Here is a 16410-nt window from a genome sequence, read left to right as displayed (position 1 = left end):
AATAGTGCTCCCTCAAGATCTAGCTATACCACTCCTAGGCATATATCCAAAGGTTGCTCACTTACACAACAAGGTCATTTGTTCAACCATGTTAGTAGCAGCTTTATTTGTAATAGCCAGAACCTGGAAACAACCCAGATGTCCCTTATGCGAGGAATGGATACCTAAATTGTGGTACATTTACACAATGGAATACTACTCAGCAATTAAAAACAAGGAATTCATGAAATTTGCAGGCAAATGGTGGGATCTAGAAAAGATCATACTGAGTGAGGTATCCCAGAAGCAGAAAGACATAGGGTATAAACTCTGCTGCATATTTTATTTCCCCTTCTGAGTGACATTCTGGCATCCTCCCTTGCGCCCTCCTTGATACTTTGTTTCTTTGGATCTGTGGATTGTAATATGGTTATTCTGTACTATAGGTCTAATATCTGCTTATAAGTGAGTGCATACCATGTGGGTTTGGGTTACCTCACTTAGAACACTCTTTTCTAGTTCCATCCATATGCTTGTAAATTACATGGTTTTTTTGTTTTTAATAGCTGAATAAATACATCACAATTTCTGTATCCATTCTTCAGTTGAGGGACATCTAGGTTGTTTACAGCTTCTGACTGTTATGAGTAAAGGTGCTATGATATAGCTGTCCTTAGCTCCTAATCCTCAGATATGAGTGTTCAACCTAGATTAAACTCTGAAAACAAGAGAGTGAAAAGGGAAAATGAAATGGGCAGAAGTGCAATAAAGAGAATAGGCAGGCAAACATGATGTGAAATGGAAATGGGAATCATACCTATAAATTTTCCAGACATCTTTACTGTTACTTTACTCTCCTCCATCCTACTACTTTTGTATTGACCTCCATACTCACTCCTTGTTTTTTCACCGTTCTTATTTACTTTTTTTGAAAATTTATTTATTTATTATGTATACAATGTTCTGCTCACATATCAGAAGAGGGCACTAGATCACATTATAGATGGTTATAAGCCACAATGTAGTTGTTGGGAATTGAAGTTGGGACCTCTGGAAGATCAGCCAGTGCTCTTAATCACTGATCCATCTCTCCAACCCCTCCATATCCACTCCTAACTAAAGTTGTCCCACAGTTTTTCCCATTTCTATCACACATTATTTATGCTGTCTACACAACTATATCTATAATACATGCAAATTTGTACATATATAAAAAATTTCCCACCTGGGCTGACAATTCTCCTTAAGAGCCATAGACTACCTTAAAAAATGCAACAGAATGCTGATACCCTATTGAGTTGTTAGTCAGAGTTGCTATTATCCTTGACTGCCCTCTAGAGGTGGAAGTTAAAGCTCTACTGCTAAGTACACTGCCCTTTGGACACAGGACACAGAGAACCTGAGCTAGAACTGACTGAGGACTAGTTTTCATGGTACCATAAAGTGACATGCAAGTTTCCCAAACAGGGAAAAACCAATAGTCCTACCCAGCTATGACACAAATGAACAGTAAGAAGCATTGCACAATAACCCTAAGCACACAACAGTGACAAGCATACTTTGGAGATAACCAACCACCAAGATCTCTAATTGGTCTTAAGTCACAATCAACAGGAAATAACTCATATCTGGTACTTTCTAGTATCAGTAGGTACTTTCCTAGCCAACGCCAGGGGCTATTGGGGTCAATCATCTTGTAGAAGAACTGTTTTTAAAACTATCAGACATTCTAATAAGCCATCCTTATTCCCTCAGATAATTGTTGTTCTCACTTCACTTTTTTTTTGCAACAAAGACCATTACAGAAAACCACAACTGATGAAAATATAGTGTAATCATTTGATGACCAGCTCTAACTGATACATGTTCAACACAATTCATACACTTATAGAGATGGAAATCAAGGAATCCAGAGATTTCTAAGAACCAGAAGATCATACTGCTTGCTGTGAGATTGCAGCTCCTAGAAACATCAAACAAACTACACCATTAACTCTCATTGACACAGCTATCTAAAAAATCTGAACAAAGACAACAGCAATAATCATGCTAACATGGGAAACAGAGATCTTAAGTTCCTCAACTCTACATGAAGAACTAGAGGCAATTCATGAACACTGAAGTGAGGAGAAATAGTCTTTCCCAGGGAAGTCCTCCAGTGGGTTAGCCAATACCAAGTGGTCAATTCCGACATGCATATGTACACAACATTATATGGAGTAAGCATATTGTATTTGTTTATTTAGGAATAAACACAAACACACATGCACACACACACACCAACAAAGAAAATTAGGCCATGAATTCAACAGAGAGCACAGAAATACAAATACTGTATAATCACAATGTTTATAGTCTAAAACCTTTGACTCCATAGGAGCAGATAATACAAGGGTATTAACCAGAATCAGAAGATATTGATCAAAATTTAACAATTTTAGGTCTGAGGAGATGGTTCAGCCATTAAAATACTTGCCACACAAGCAAGAAGACTGGAGTTCAGTTCACGGGATCTCATATATATTTCAGGTGTTCACAGCATCATATTTAGTATGTATACTTCTACCAGCCAAACATGGAAACTGGGCATTCCTGAATCTAGTTGGCTACCAAGACTAACTTGTCTTTATACATGACTTCTAGGTTTCATTGAAAGACTCTGCTTTTATAAACAGGATGGAAAAGTATCCAAGAAGAATTTCCACTTCAGCCTCAGGTCTCCACTGATGTGCACACATCTGGACATATACCTTCACACACTGAGGCCATGTGCAGGCACACACATACACACACACAAGCATGTACACACATATGTAAAGAAAAGTATAGACAAAATTCACATATTTTACTCAATAGAAGAAAAAATTAAAGGGATCTTTCATATTTTAAGGACTATAGATAATTGTAATATAGTATATTCAAATTTGCTAAGAGAAAAGGTTTTAAATACCATCACTGCAACGAACTAAAAATATACTTAATATAATTAAATTGACTCCATTTAGCCGTCCTACAATCATGGACACATTTCAAAAAACACTGTAAATCCATATATTATTTGGAATTACATTTTGTAAAAATTTGATTAGTGTGTATTCACTATTCAAAATGATAGGTTTCAGTTTTACATTTTTACACAAGTACATCATGTTCTTGGAGCATATGCATTTTCATGACTGCCTGATCTCATGTTACTTGTAGTATCTCAAAGAAAATAGCAATACACAATTACACAAATAGCCATAAAATATTTCAGGTTGTGGTGACTCCTTTGTACCAAAAAAAGTCAGCTATGGGAGTACAGAATATCTAGAATAAGAAGAAGATGCTTCTAGGTTAATATGCTGTGGATAAAGAAAACATGGCCCATCAATATAGATATTTGTAGTAAAGGACTCTCTTTGCAGAGGAAACAATAGAAAGTCTTTACTTATCCTCAACAAAATAAATACAAGAAATTTATAGGTTAAGCCTGATTTTGTCTGTCTAGTTACAGGTTCAGAGAAATAATTCATTCTTCAAAACAGTGTAGCCAAAATCTTACAATTTTAACAAGCACAGTGCAAACCTCTTAGGAATGCTGACAAGAAAAGAGGTAGATGTTCATGGGAACAGACCATTAAGCATAGGCAGGGTAGAGCTGAGTTAAGGAACACAAAGGGCAGCCAAAAGAGAAGAACCAATCTCACCTGCACAAGAGCTTCCCATCATGTAATTACCTCTTGTATCCTAGCAACATCTTCTCTGCATTTGTCTCTGTGAAAAAAAAAATTTCAGGCCAACAACATCCTCTTCCACACTCCACTGGGAGGCCATACATTAAAGAGTATTCTGAACCTGATAGATTATTATTATTATTATTATTATTTTAGAATGGAGGAGGTAAGACCTCAATATAAAACCAGACACACTAAACCTGTTAGAAGAAAAAGCAGGGGAGAGCCTAGAACTCATTGGCACAGGAGACAACTTCCTGAACAGAAAACCAACAGCACAGGCTCTAAGAGCAACAATCAATAAATGGCACCTTATGAAACTGATAATCTTCTGTAAAGCAAAGGGCAGTGTTGTCAGAACAAAAAGACAGGATAACAGTTGGGAAAGGATCTTCACCAACCCTGTATCTGAGGGATAATAATATCTAGAATATACAAAGAACTCAAGAAATTAAACAGCAACAAATCAAGTAATCCAATTAAAAAACTGGGAAACAGAGCTAAACAGGGAATTCTCAATAGAAGAATATCGAATGGCAGAAAAACACTTAAAGAAATGTTTAACATCATTAGCTATCAGGGAAATGCAAATCAAAACAACCCTGAGATTTCATCATAACCCATCAGAATGGCTAAGATAAAAAGCTCAAGTGAAAACACATGCTGGAGAGGTTGTGGAGAAGGCAGAACCCTCCTCCCTTGCTGGTGGGAATGTAAACTTGTACAACCACTTTGGAAATCAATCTGGCACTTTTTCAGACAATTAGGAATAGAGCTTACTCAAGATCCAGCTATACCACTCCTAGGCATATATCCAAAAGACGCTCAAGTATACAACAAGGACATTTGCTCAACCATGTTCATAGCAGCTTTATTTGTAACAGCCAGAATCTGGCAACAACCCAGATGTCTCTCAGTTGAAGAATGGATACAGAAATTGTACATTTACAAAATGGAATACTACTCAGCAATTAAGAACAAGGAAATCATGAAATTTGCAGCAAATGGTGGGAACTAGAAAAAAATGATCCTGAGTGACATATCCCAGAAGCCAGAAGACAAACATGGTATATACTCACTTATAAGTGGATATTAGACATATAGTATAAAATAATTATTCTAAAATCTGTACACCTAAATAAGCTAATCAAGAAGGAGGACATTGGGTAAGATGATCAATTCTCATTCAGAAAGGTAAATGGGCTGGACAGCAGAAGAGGGAGAAAGCAAGAAACAGGAGAAGAGCCTACCACAGAGGGACTATGAAAGATTCTACCCTGCATGGTATCAAAGCAGAGGCTGAGACTCATAACCAAACTTTAGGCATAGTGTAGGGAATCATATGAAAGAAGGGGGAGACAGAAAGACTTAGAGGGGACAGGAGAGCAAAAAAAAAAAAATCTGGGCACAGGGATCTTTTCTGAGACTGATACCTCAACCAAGGACCATGCAAAAAGATAACCTAGAACACCTGTACAGATGTAGCACATGGCAGCTCAGTCTCCAAGAGGGTACCCTAATAATGAGAACAGGGACTGTCTCTGACATGAACTCTGTGGCCTGCTCTTTGATCACCTCCTCATGAGGGGGGTGTAGCCTTGTCAGGCGACAGAGGAAGACACTCCTGATGAGATCTGATAGACAAGGATCAGATGGAAGATAGGAGGACCTCTCCTATAAGTTGACTGGGAGAGGGTCATGGGTGGAGAAGAGGGAGGGAGGTTGGGATAGGGAGGAGATGAGGGAGGGGGTTACAGTTGGGATACAAAGTGAATAAACTGTAATTAATAAAAAAGTAAATTTTAGAAAGTGGAGGAGGCAAGGGGCTACAATGATGTATAGTGAAAAAATTAAATAAATGAGAAAAAATTTTATAAAGTCGACACAAAGTTGAAAAGATAGGGAAGGGCTAATAGGTCTGGAAGACAAGAGAGCATGTAGTGAATACTATTAAAAATGTATGAAATTTCCAAAGATCTAGTAAAGATGAGATATATAAAAAATATAATAAATGAATTGAGCTTACATCTTCTCAAACTTCAGATGATCATTAAAAATTGCCCCCTCTTAGATATTTAAAACTACCTTCAATTGTGCTGAATAATTATAATTCATGACAAATGTAGATAGGATGGTAATTGACAGGTGCTTAAAATTATGACATTTTGCACATAATCTTGCCTTAGAATTATATCAAAAAAAATTCAGTTTCCCTGCCTTTTAAAACCAGTGCTTGTAAATAATCAGTTAAGGTAATTTCTGTTATTTATATGGCAAAACATCACACTGAGGTTGATATTTATGCTGTCCATAGTGGTTTTCAGGTGGGAACCCCCTGTATTTTAGAGCTAATTTTCTTGACATTTAGCTGTAATCATGCTATTTATTATGTGCATAAAGATAGTGATTAATTAATAGGAAGGATTTAGAGAACTGTGCTCTTCATTTAGAATGAAGGAACTGGCTGACAGCATGGAGTTCTGCTACAATGAAGATGACACTGAAATCTACCTTATCTCCCAGTCTCAACAGATGTATGTAGGAAAAATCAATTAGTACAGACTGGAATTCCAGACCTTGTGGCTTATTAGGTAATGAAATTGTTTTAGTGAAAGAAATGCAAATGAACGAGAGAGGGAGCATGTTAGATCTAGCGTCCTTCTCTATAAGGATGGAATGAAAATGAATCTAGACAATGTGACACCTTTCTTTCCTCATTAACTTAGTTGCCTAATAGGATGGGGACCAATGTGTAATTTTCACACCCAGATAATAATAAAGATATTCATCTAAAGCCTGTTTTGGAACAAAGGAGAGTGAAAAGGAGCACAGTATAATAATCCATGTCAAGGCTAGGATGTTTCTTTTTTAGAAGAAGAAACTATAATATTTAATGCTAATAAAGAAAAGATTCAAAAGATTTTTTGTGATCTTCTCTCAGGTCACATATATTGTGAAAGCTTGATGAAGAAAGGTCCCTATCCATATTATAGTTTCAAGTGTTACTGATATAATGAATAATTGATTTCTACTAATTACCCTGAAAAATGTTGACAAATTGCAAGTATAAACAATATCTCCACTGAGAGATAGGCTATAAGACACAAACATAGTTAACATGTCTAGGAAGTATGGATGGACACTTTTTCAAAAGTATAAATGCCACCAGATTCTAAAAAGAAAGTTTCAGGTTTAATTCTGTTATTTTGCAAATGAAGAAACTGAAGTCAAGCATTCTTTATTGAAGGCCTTTATTAATTCTTGGTTTTTCTTTTTCCTTTTAAGCCATGCTACTATTTTCCTGTTGGTGAGATTACTACATGGATTAATTAGACGTACTTCTTCCTTTATTCTTTTGATTATTCAGTGAGATGCGTTTGTCAAGTTTATAAAATATACATGTTTAGTATTTAAAAGTCTTGAACTAAAATTACTCATTAACTGAAATTTAAATTTATGCACGATTCCTATATATTTCCTTTCAATGCTATATTCAACGTTTTCTTTTGTTCCAATTTTTGTAGTATTTGTGGGGGTGTGAGGGTGTTGCACATGCATGTCTGTGTTTATGTGTGTACCCAGCCATTCACACTGATTCCAGAGGAAGACCATGCCGTCATCCTTTAACAGGTCTTTCAGTAAACCTGGAGATAGTCTGGGTGTCAGAAAATCCCAATAATCCTCCTGTCTCTGCCAGTCACTGTGCTTGAGTTAGAGGCTAATATGTGGAGCAATTGGCTTTTAAATGGATGCTGAGCATCTAAACAGAAAGTTCTTCAATGCACAGAGCCATCTTTCCAGTCCCTTTATTTCTTTTCTTTCCATTTAATTTTATATATATATATATATTACAATTACTCATTTTGTATCCCCGATACAGCCCCATCACTCATCTCCTCTCAGTCCCACCTACCCTCCTTCATCTTTCCCTATGCCTTTTCTCTAGTCCCCTGATAGCGGAGGACTTACTCCCCTTCTCTCTGACCTTAGCTTATCAGGTCTCATCAAGGCTGGCTGCGTCATCTTCCTATGTGGCCTGGAAAAGCTGAAACCCCTAGGGGGAGGTGATCAAAGAGCTGGCCACTGAGTTCATGTCAGAGACTGCTCCTGTACCCCTTACTAGGGTACTCACTTGGAAATTGAGCAGCCAATGTGCTTCCTTTGAACAGGGAGTCTAGATCCTCTCCACGTATGGTCCTTGGTTGGAGTATTGGTCTCTACAGGACCCCCTGGGCCCAGGTATTTTGCCTCTGTTGTTCTCCTTCTGGAGTTCCTGCCCCCTCCAGATCTTTCTATCTCCCTTTTCTTCCATAAAGATTACTATTTTAATGCAAAACATGTTGATTTTGTCCATATGAAGAAAATGTGATATTGGATAAAATGCTTTTTGTACAGTCTGAAATATTTGAAGCTTGAGAGGATCACTGCATTTGGCTGGCTCCTTCTGCTTTCTGGAGCCATCCCTGAGTAGTTTGTTTCTTCATCTATTTACCAAAGTGTTTTTTGTATGGGAACACTTACCTTAACTCCTCTCTCTTCTACCAGGTGTATCTTGAGGTTTGTGATAACCAAGGACACATACTAACAGTTATTTCTGAGTTGAAGACATATGCATAAATGGTGGTTTATCTCCAAAGAAATCTTGCAAAGATTCACTAGGCAAGCTAGGAAATACATGATAAATTAATGACTGTTTGTATACTAGAGAATTAGTACCAGAGAAGAGAAGGAACCTGGGAAATCTAGCCTAGTGTTTATCAGACATGACTGAGCAATGCAAACACAAGAAAGATCAAATAAAATATGAGTCCTTAAGTTTCACTTCTGAAGGATTACATGGAGGTTTTGGACTGATTCATGGGTCCTGATGATCCTTGTGCACATACTGAAGAAGCTATACATTTTAAAAATGATGGCTTAGACTACAAGGTGGCAGTAACCAGTGCACACCTTTTCTGAAGGGCAGAGGATCTGAAACTCCAAAATTGGTGAGTGAATGATCAGCTGAAGCCAGAGCATCAACTTCAAGGCTTCCCAGGCTAGAGGGGAAAACCTGTGAGCTGGGACAAATTGGATCCAGGTCCTGGATGAAAATATCTAGGATCTGAGAGTAGCAAACTATCGACCCCATGCATTATAAGCTGCACTATCACTTGCTCAGGGGACTTCACAGCAGCTGTGGCAGTGGCAGGGAGTGCATAACCTCAAGCAGGGGACCTAAATTTGAGAGTAGAAAATTGTGGGCCCACTTCACTTACCAATTACACCTGCTAGTGAGTCTGTCTGCAGGAGAGTGCTTACATAGCTCCTTCTCCAGGGTCCCTCTATGCTAGATACTAGACATCAGACCCCTCCCACCCACAATACCACTCTGGGCAACATAGGAATCCCTGAGACAGCATTCTCAACATTGAAGCCTCTGTTCTGTAGGTCTTCAAGCAGAGGCCAACAAAACAATTCCTGGAGGCAAGATTGAGCAACCCAGAGAGAACTGGATGCTTACAGCACAATACTGAGACAGGCCTGTGGGCCACTGAGACATTCAGGGTACCTGCACAGATGCACTGCTCCCCTGAACCAAGCCAGCACCTGCACCATGGTGTGGCTTAAGCTCTTCCCTTATACTCCGTCCTTCCAGGCAGGCACACTCACACACTCACACGCACATTCCTGCACTGTGGCAGCCAAAATGGAGCTGGTAGCTGAATTAGAGTTCGTATTGCTGTTTGACACTGGGTCTGAACAGTGGAATTTTGCTTCCTGCCTTTGGCAGACACGGGTCCTATATAAAGCTCAGTGTCTCAGAGACTGACCTTGGCTTTCCTACAATGGAGAGCTCTGACCCTAAGAACTAAATAATACATTTCGTGCAATCATGGAAACCAGACAGCAAATTCTGTGTAACCTTGAGTGAATCCTCAGATGCTTTGCCACGTGAAATTGCTACCATGAGAAACTGCTTATAATTTTCTGCGATATAAATGTTTGTTTTACTATTATTAAATCGACACCTTGATCAGAGTCTAAACTTAGTGTCCTCTTTGTGTCCCCCCTGCTCTTTTTCCCCCCAGCCCTCACTCAGGTGGTATTCAAGTGTCACTGCAGTCCAGCAACACTGTACTTGCCCACATGCACTTGCACCTTACTCACTTAGCTGCATCTGAAACACCAACACCCACACTCAAACACATGATCACCAACAACTACAAAATAAAAGGAAATGACACTAATTGAATACTACTATCTATCAACATCTTTTCAACTCTCCAATAAAAAGAAACAGATTAAAAGAATGGTTGTGGAAACAAGATACAACATTCTTCTGCATCCAAAAACACAAACACACTTCTACAACAAAGACAGACACTACCTCAAAGTAAAGGACTGGTAAAAGGTCTTTCAAGCAAACAGACCCAGAAAACAAGCTGGAGTACCCATCCTAGTATCTAATAAAATAGACTTTCGACCAAAATTAACCAAAAAAAAAAAAAAAAGAAAGAAAAAATGAGGAGGGACACTTCATTCTCATCAAAGGAAAAATCCTTTATGAGGACATCAAAAATGTGAACATCTAGGCCTCAAATATAAGAGCACATACATTTGTAAATGAAACATTATTGAAGCTCAAACCACACATCTATCCAAACACCTTAGAAGTGGGAGATTTCAACACTCCAACTTCACCAAGGCACAGATCATCTAGCAGAAGCAAAATAGAAAATAATGACACTTACAGAGGTAATAAATCAAATGGAACTAATAGATGTCTACAGAGCTTTCACCCAACTCAAAAGAGTATGTCTTCTTCTCAGGTATACTTCTCCAAAATTGACCATATAGTTGGATACAAAGCATGCCTCAACAGCTAAAAGAAGATTGAAATAATCCCTTGTATCCTATCAGACCACCATGGGCTAATACTTGACCTCAGCTATAACAAAAGTGACAAAAAGCCTACACATGCATGGAAACTAAACAACTCTCTATACAATGACAGCTGGGTCAGGGAAGAAATAAAGAAAAAATTTAGAGACTTCCTAAATTTCAATGAAAATGAAGGCACAACTTAGCCAAGCTTATGGGATACAATAAATGCCATGCTGAGAGGGAAGTTCATAGCACTAAGTGCCTCCAGAAAGAAGTTTGAACCATCTCATACAAGCAACTTAATGGCACACCTAAAAACCCTAGTAAAAAAAAAAAAAAAGAAGAAGAAGAAGAAGTAGACAGTTGGAAATAATCAAACTAAGAGCTGAAATCAATGAATTAGAAACAAAGAAAATAATTCAAGGAATCAAGGTTGTATTGTCTTCCTCTTCTAATGCTCTTCACCTCTGCCTTTCAGAGTGAGGATTGATCATCATAGCCAGGGTTCTCCTTCTTTCTTAGCTTCTTTAGGTGTACAAATTTTAGTATGTTTATCCTGTTTAATATGTCCAATATCCACTTATAAGTGAGTATATACCATGTTTGTCTTTCTGCTTCTGGGATACCTCACTCAGGATGATCTTTTTTAGTTCCCACAATTGTATGCAAATTTCATGATTTACTTGTTTTTAAATGCTGAGTAGTATTCCATTGTGAAAATGTACCACAATTTCTATATCAATTCCTTAGTTGAGGGACATTTGGGATGTTTCCAGCTTCTAGTTATTATGAAGAAAGCTGGTATGTAAATGGTTGAGCAAATATCCGTGTTGTATACTTGAGCATCTTTTGGATATATGCATAGGGATACTATAGCTGGATATTGAGGTAGCACTATTCCTAATTTTCTGAGGAATTGCCAGATTGATTTCCAAAGAAGTTTTAAAAGTTTACATTCCCACCAGCAATGGAGGAGGGTTCATTTTCTCCACATCCTCTCCAGAATGTATTGTCACTTGAGTTTTTGATCTTAGCCATTCTGGTGTGTGTAAGCTGAAATCTCAGGGTTGTTTTGATTTTCATATTCCTGATGACTAAGGAGGCTGAGCATTTCCTTAAGCGTTTCTCTGCCATTCAACATTCTTTTATTGAGAATTTTGTTAAGTTCTGTACACAGTTTTTTTTTTAATTGGATTACTTGGTGTGTTAATGTTTAACTTCTGGAATTCTGTACATATTCAGGATATTGGCCCTCTGTCAGATATAAGGTTGGTGAAGATCCTTTCCCAGTCTGTAGACTCTCATTTTGTTCTGATAACAGTGTCCTTTGTTTTACGGAAACTTTTCAGTTTCATTAGGTCCCATTTATTGACTGTTGATCTTAGAGCCTGTGTTGTTGTTCTGTTCAGGAAGTTGTCTCCTGTGCCAATGATTTCTAAGCTCTTTCCAACTTTTTCTTCTAACAGGTTTAGTGTGTCTGGTTTTATGTTGAAATCTTTGATCCACTTGGACTTTAGTTTTGTGCAGAGTGGTAAATATGGATCTATTTTCATTTTTCTGCATGTAGACATCCAGTTAGACCAGCACCATATGTTGAAGATGCTATCTTTTTCCATTGTATGGTTTTGGCATCTTTGTCAAAAGTCAAGTATCTATAGGTGTGTATTAATTTCTGTGTCTTCTATTCAATTCCATTGATCCAGCAGCCTAATTCTATGCCAGTACCATGTAGTTTCACTACTATTGCTCTGTAATACAGTTTGATATCAAGTATGGCAATAACTCCAGATAATTTGTTGTTGTACAGGATTATTTTTTTTAGCAATTCTGAGATTTTTTTTTCAATATGAAATTGGGAATTGTTCTTTCAAGGTCTATAAAGAATTGTTTTAGTATTTTGATTGAAATTGCCTTGAAGAGGTAGATTGATTTTCACAGGATGGCCATTTTCACTTTATTAATCCGACTGATTCATGAGCATGGGAGATCTTTCCATCCTCTGATATCTTCTTCAATTTCTTTCTTCAGAGACTTGAGTTTTTTTTTTTTTTCAAACAGGTTTTTCAGTTGCTTGTTTAGAGTCACATCAAGTTACTTTATGTTATTAGCGGCTATTTCAAAGGGTGTTGTTTCCCTAATTTCTTTCTCTGTCCTTTTGGCTTTTGTATACAAGAGGGCTCCTGAATTTTTTTTTTTTTTTTTTTTTTTTTTTTTTTTAGATAATTTTGTATCCAGCCATGTTACTGAAGTTTATCAGCTCTAGGTCTTCCCTGGTAAGTTTTTGGGGTCATTCATATATATTATCTTATCACCTGCAAAGAGTGATACTTTGACTTCTTCTTTTCCAATTTGAATTCCTTTGATCTCATTTAATCGTTTTAGCAAGGTGACTGTGGCTACACAGACTGAGTTTGGTAATGTTCTTTTCATTTCTATTTTGTGGAATAGTTTGAAGAGTAATGGTATTAGCTCTTCTTTGAAGCTTTGGTAGAATTCTGTGCTGAAACCATCTGCCACTGTACTTCTTTGGTTGGAAGACTTTTGATGTTGGCTATAGGCTTGTTGTATATTGCCTTTACTATGTTTAGGTAAGTGACTCATATGCCTGATCTTTCCAGGACTTCAGAGTAGTGTTGTGTTTTTTCAAATAATTTTTCAACATCTAAGGAGAAGATAATCTGTTTTTTCTTTTCGTTTGTTTATAAGGTGGGTTACATTGACGGATTTTTGTATTATTAACCACAAGTGCACACCTGGGATGAATCCTACTTGGTCTTAGTGGCTGATATCTATGATGTGTTCTTGGATTTGGTTTGTGAGTATTTTGTTGGGTATTTTTGTATCAATATTCAAAAGAGAGATTGGTCTGAGTATTTTGTTGGGAATTTTTGCTTCAATGTTCAAAAGAGATTGGTCTGAAATTCTCTTTCTGTGTTGGGTCCTTGTGCACTTTAGGTATCAAGTTTCTTGATCGATTCCACAAAGAAAGAGAATTTCAGGCCAATCTCCCTTATGAACATTGATGCACAGATACTTAACAAAATACTTGCAAACTGAATCCAAGAACACATCAAAGATATTATCCACTATGACCAAGTGGGATTCATCCCAGGTATGCGGGGATGTTTCAATGTACGGAAATCCATCAATGTGATCAACCATATTAACAAACTGAAAGAAAAAAAAAACACATGATAATCTCCCTAGATGCTGAAAAAGCATTTGACAAAATCCAACATCCATTCATGTTTAAAGTATTAGAGAGATCAGGAAGATACAAGGCACATATCTAAACATAGTAAAGGCAATATACAGCAAGCCTATAGCCAACATCAAACTGAATGGAGAGAAACTTAAAGCTATCCCACTGAAATCAGGGACAAGACAAGGCTTCCTACTCTCTCCATATCTCTTCAACATAGTGCTGGAAGTCCTTGCTAGAGCAATAAGACAGTTGAAGGAGATCAAGGGGATACAAATTGGAAAGGAAGAAGTCAAATTATTACTATTTGCAGATGATATGATAGTATACGTGAGTGACCCCAAAAACTCTACCAGGGAACTGTTACTGCTGATAAACACCTTCAGCAAAGTGGCTGGATACAAAATTAACTAAAAAAAATCAGTAACACTCCTGTGTACAAAAGACAAAAGGGCTGAGAAAGAAATTAGGGAAACAACACCATTCACAATAGCCACAAATGACATAAAGTACCTTGGTGTAACCCTAACCAAGGAAGTCAAAGACTTGTATGAAAAAAATTTCAAGTCTCTTAAGAACATATTAGAAGAAGATATGAGAAGATGAAAAGATCTCCCATGCTCATGGCTTGGCAGGATTAACATAGTAAAAATGGCCATCTTACCAAAGCAATCTACAAATTTAATGCAATTCCCATCAAATTGCCAACACAATTCGTTATAGACCTGGAAAGAAAAATTCTCAACTTCGTATGGAATAACAAGAAACCCAGAATTGCTAAAACAATCCTCTACAATAAAAGATCTACTGGAGATATCTCCATCCCTGATCTCAAGCTGTACTATAAAGCAACAGTTATAAAAAGTGCATGGTACTGGCATAGAAACAGAATGGTGGATCAATGGAACCGAACAGAGGACCCGGAAATAAACCCACACACTTATGGACACCTGTTTTTTGACAAAGAATCCAAAACCATACAATGGAAAAAAAAAAAAGATAGCATCTTCAACAAATGGTGCTGGTCTAACTGGATGTCTACATGTAGAAAAATGAAAATAGATCCATATTTATCACCCTGCACAAAACTGAAGTCCAAGTGGATTAAAGACCTCAACATAAAACCAGATACATTAAATCAGCTAGAAAAAAGTGGGGAATACCCTAGAACTCATTGGTACAGGAGAGAACTTCCTGAATAGAACACCAACAGCCCAGGCTCTAAGAGCATCAATCAATAAATGGGACCTCATGAAACTGAAAAGCTTCTGTAAAGCAAAGGACACTGTCATCAAAACAAAGCGACTGCCTACAGATTGGGAAAGAATCTTCACCAACCGCTTATCTGACAGAGGACTCATATCCATTATATATAAAGAACAAAAGAAGCTGAAAGGCAGCAAACCAAGTAATCCACTTAAAAAATGGGGAACAGAGCTAAACAGGGAACTCTGTATAGAAGAATATCGAATGGCAAAGAAGCATTTAAAGAAATGCTCAACCTCATTAGCCATTAGGGAAATGCAAATCAAAACAACCCTGAGATTTCACCTTACACCCATCAGAATGGCCAAGATCAAAAACTCAAGTGACAACACATGCTGGAGTGGTTGTGGAGAAAGGGGAACCCTTCTCCACTGCTGGTGGGATTGTAAACTTGTACAAACATTCTGGAAATCAATCTGGCGCTTTCTCAGACAACTAGGAATAGCGCTTCCTCAAGATCCAGCCATACCGCTCCTAGGCATATATCCAAAAGAGGCTCAAGTACACAAAAAGGACATTTGCTCAGTCATGTTTGTAGCAGCATTATTAGTAATAGCCAGAAGCTGGAAACAGCCCAGATGCCCCTCAAATGAAAAATGGATGCAGAAATTGTGGTACATCTATACAATGGAGTATACACAGCAATGAAAAATAAGGAAATCATGAAATTTGCAGGTAAATGATGGGACCTGGAAAGGATCATCCTGAGTGAGTTGTCCCAGAAGCAAAAGGACACACGGTATATACTCGCTCATATAAACATACAACATAGGATAGACCCACTAAAATTGGTACAACTAAACAAACTAAGCGAAAGAGAGGACCCTAACTAAAACACTCAATCCCCATCCTGAAAGGCAAAGAGGATGGACATCAGAAGAAGAAGAAAACAGGAAACAACCTAGGAACCTGCCACAAAGGACCTCTGAAAGCCTCTGCCCTGCAGACTATCAAAGCAGATGCTGAGACTGATGGCCAACTGTCGGGCAGAGTGAATGGAATTTTATGTAAGAAGTGGGAAATAGCAAGAGCTGGAGAGGACAAGAACTCCACAAAGAGAGCAACAGAACAAGAAAATTTGAACACAGGGAACTTCCCAGAGACTCATACTCCAACCAAGTACTATTCATAGAGATAACCTAGAACTCCTGCACAGATGTAGCTCATGGCAGCTCAGTGTCCAACTGGGTTATATAGTAATGGGAAGAGGGACTACCTCTGACATAATCTGATTGGCCTGCTCTTTGATCATCTCTCCCTGAGGGGGGAGCAGCCTTACCAGGCCACAGAAGATGACAATGCAGCCACTTCTGATGAGAACTGATAGTCTAAGATTAGAAAGAAGGAGAGGAAGACCTCCTCTATCAGTGGATTTGGGGA

Source organism: Meriones unguiculatus, chromosome X, assembly GCF_030254825.1.
Source record: "Meriones unguiculatus strain TT.TT164.6M chromosome X, Bangor_MerUng_6.1, whole genome shotgun sequence".
NCBI classification, from domain to species: domain Eukaryota; kingdom Metazoa; phylum Chordata; class Mammalia; order Rodentia; family Muridae; genus Meriones; species Meriones unguiculatus.
Note: the sequence above shows the minus strand (reverse complement) of the source record.